Source organism: Borostomias antarcticus (genome assembly GCF_949987555.1).
Source record: "Borostomias antarcticus genome assembly, chromosome: 31".
In the NCBI taxonomy this organism is placed as follows: domain Eukaryota; kingdom Metazoa; phylum Chordata; class Actinopteri; order Stomiiformes; family Stomiidae; genus Borostomias; species Borostomias antarcticus.
Window position 1 is genome coordinate 4,397,241 of NC_140264.1, and position 3,450 is coordinate 4,400,690.

Consider the following 3,450-nt stretch of genomic DNA (forward strand, 5'->3'; position numbering starts at 1 on the left):
TTGTTCACATTATCTTTGGAGTGCAGTTATATTAGATCATTTAGATGGCCTTCCCATAGTTTGGAAGGACAGAATTGGCCGTACCATTTTGAGTGAGTTAGTTTGCATTATGTTCAGAGTTACATTAGACCGTTAGCCTACCCCTTTCCTCCACCGTGAATCCCATCCCAGTATTTTTTTTAATATATATTTTTTAAACTCACGTTTGATTGGCTCATTTGGCTGAGATAGATTGTTGCATTTTCGCCCCTATGTATTTGGAGTGCCCTGGGGTGGTTTCTTTTTGGAGGTTGATATCTTCTGTATTGTCTGATATATTGGAATCAAACATACCGTGCTGTCCCAAAGTGCTGCTTCTAAATGACACCTCTTCTGTCATCTTCTATATTGGCAGCCTGGGCCTCTGCAGCTGCAGTAGTTAAAGAGCTATTGGTGTAATAGGAACAGGAAGTTTCATGTAATTTTGTTTAATTTTATCTGTTTTGGCCTATGGAACACTATGTTCACTTATGTTGTTTCGTAACCTTTTGTGTACACAGTAGCCTACAATACTGTATATTTCATTTTCATGTACAGCAATGAAGTTCCCTCCCAAAGTTCGCCACTTTGGGAGGGAGGGAGGGAAGTTGGGAGGGGTGGGGAGAGGGGAGCTGTTCATCCCTTGAATGTTTACATTGTATATATGTAACTGTATAACGGCACTTCTCTTTTGGAAAATAAAAAATATTTGATAACAAAAAAAAGGAAGTTCCATGTCCAGATTCAGTATCATTCGTAGAATGAGGAAGTGAGTCTACAGCATCCGCATTACTGAAAAGTGAACTGAAGAGTCTCGTAATTCAATGAACCTTGTCACCAAATTTGCATATCCAGCAGTCGTCTGCTCAGCACTCGATGCTGCTCGTGAAGGCAGAAAGCAATGGGACGCAATGAGACACTTGCCCACACCGTCTGTCCCCGTCGGCAAGCGAGAAAAATGTAACTGCCATAGAAGCAGAAAAGCATCGGCGCCTGAACCGAGGGTACAACATTCAAACAGGGCAACGATTGATCAGCGCTTCTATTTGAAACGCCATGTCCTGCACTACAGGTGGGACCAGCAGTTGTCACGTCTGCTAGTTTGACAGCAGAGAAGACACCGTGGCTCGAACTGGACACATGAACGTTTTTCCCGACGGGACCGAAGCTCTGAGCGGCCCGGTCCTGTCGTACTCACAAACATTCCCCCCCTTCTCTCATTGTGCAAACACGCAACGTCAGGGAGACGTTCAGATCATGTCTTAATAACGTCCGTCGGTCCTGAACCCCGTGTGTTCGTCTGCTGGACCCCTCAATATTCACACGTCTGGCTTGGACCCCTCTAAGACGTCTGTGGACGCGCAAAACGGGTTCAATATCTGAACGTTAAAAAAAAAAACATTCATTCTGGCTCCTAATTGGATGTCTTTGGACGTCCGAAAAAGACAAAAAAAGACATCTAAAAGACGTCTTTTAGACGTGTCTTTGCTCAGTGGGAGCTATAGCACAGCTCCGCCGTGTGTCAGCTGCACTAAGCGCAACCTGAGGTGCAGACTGTACATTACCACAAGCAAGCGCATGAGAACTAAAATAATAATCAACATTTTTGTATTTAATTGTTGTCTCGCATGTAACATTGTCACCGCGGCTCTTAAAAGAGCCTGTCGGAAAAAACAGGGAAGGTCTCAGACCCAGACAGTTCACCAAGCTATGCATACCGGCTGCGTGCGTGAGAGAGAGAAAACGCTCACTTCACTTTTGATAATTCTGGGAAATTGTCGTCTCATTTGCTATCTAGCTGAGACCGAGAGTAGTAGGGTGGACTCAGGTAATGTGGGACAGTTTTTGGTAGATGCTCCGTTAGACTTTTTAAACAAACTTACCCTATGCTTCAATAAATCATTTTAGGCCTTATAAACATGTATGAGCTGGAATTAAATTGGAATACAATAATTTTTAGAAACTACACACCTTCAAACCTACCATGACCCTGTCTTTCACTTAGGCAGCATGTTCAGATAATATGGGCCAGTTTGTTTGATAATGTGGGCCAGTCATTTTTAGATTAAAACAGGTTTATTTTCACTGAATATTAACATGAACATTAACAATGAACATGTTTATTAGATAATTATTAATAATGTAATTCAATGTTTAGGCACTATAGGCCTTTAGGTTTAAAAAATATCATGTCTAGTTAAAAAAAAAAGTTTCAATCACGGAGGCCTATGTCAATCACTCTTGTCAATGTTCCTGCAGTAGACTATTTGTCATTCACCCTACATTTTTAGGAAACACTCCCTGCAAATAAAACCACCTTCATCAAGGAGTCCGTTTTCCTCCGCACAAGACCGGTGATACCACAGCTCGCACATGACACATTTGACCCAGTCCTCTTCATTTTTGGGGTCCTCTTTATCCCCATAGGTCTCCTGGCAGCCATTGCATTTTGTTTGGTCTTGACTGACGCCCACTTTTCCTTTTTTGTTTGTTTGGACCACCTTTTCCTCTAGCTAACCATAGCCCTAACCTTTAACCTTTGTACTATAACTATCATTTCATTTAGCTAGCTAGGGGGTAGGATTAGGGTAGGATTAAGGTTATGGTCAATTGTTTCCCCCCGCGAACACAAGAGCAGGACAACAACCTGTTTTGCAGTGGGTGGAGACAGGTCAGAGGTCAGCCTGGGGGGAGGTGGCAGGGGGCGCCATTGCTACAAAGGGACTGTGGGCAGACTTTGCGGCTCTGCGGCTGTGTGATGGCGTCCTACAGAGAGCATGGAGAGCTACGGGAGAGAACCGGTGACGTGTGGTGGTCCCCAAAGCAATGAGAGAGACTGTGTTGAAAAGCTCCCATGGCACCGCGGGGGCGGGGCACTTCGGCGTCACAAAAACCCTCCGCCGCCTCCGTGAGGGGTTCTACTGGGGGCAGATGAAAAGGGACGTAGAGGATTTCTGCCGCCGCTGCGACCTGCGACTAGATTGCCCCACCCTGATTGGCTGAAGTGAGTGTATGTAAAATATACTCTATTCTGGGAGTCTGTTCAACACAGACTTTATTTTTGTCATTTTTCCCAAATCCCTTTCATTTTTCCCATAGGGATTTTGGACTACACACAAATGGCAGCAGTGCTAACCTAAAGCCTACAAAATAACGGCATCACCTCACGATTCTATGCTAGCCCCGACAAAAGGTTAACGGTGGCGCGTTGAACACCCTGTTGTGTTACGCAAGCGTTGCAACTATGGCAGCTGAGAAGATACAGCAGTGTTTACAGTATATATCAGCCTGCTGATTGGGTAACACCTCTGACACACCCACCAAACGAGGGAAAACCTACCTCAAAGCCCATTGCACACTTTTTCGAGGAAACATGTCGTTCTAACCCGGAAACCGTAGCCAAACGTGCACACCGTTTTCAGATTGAACTCG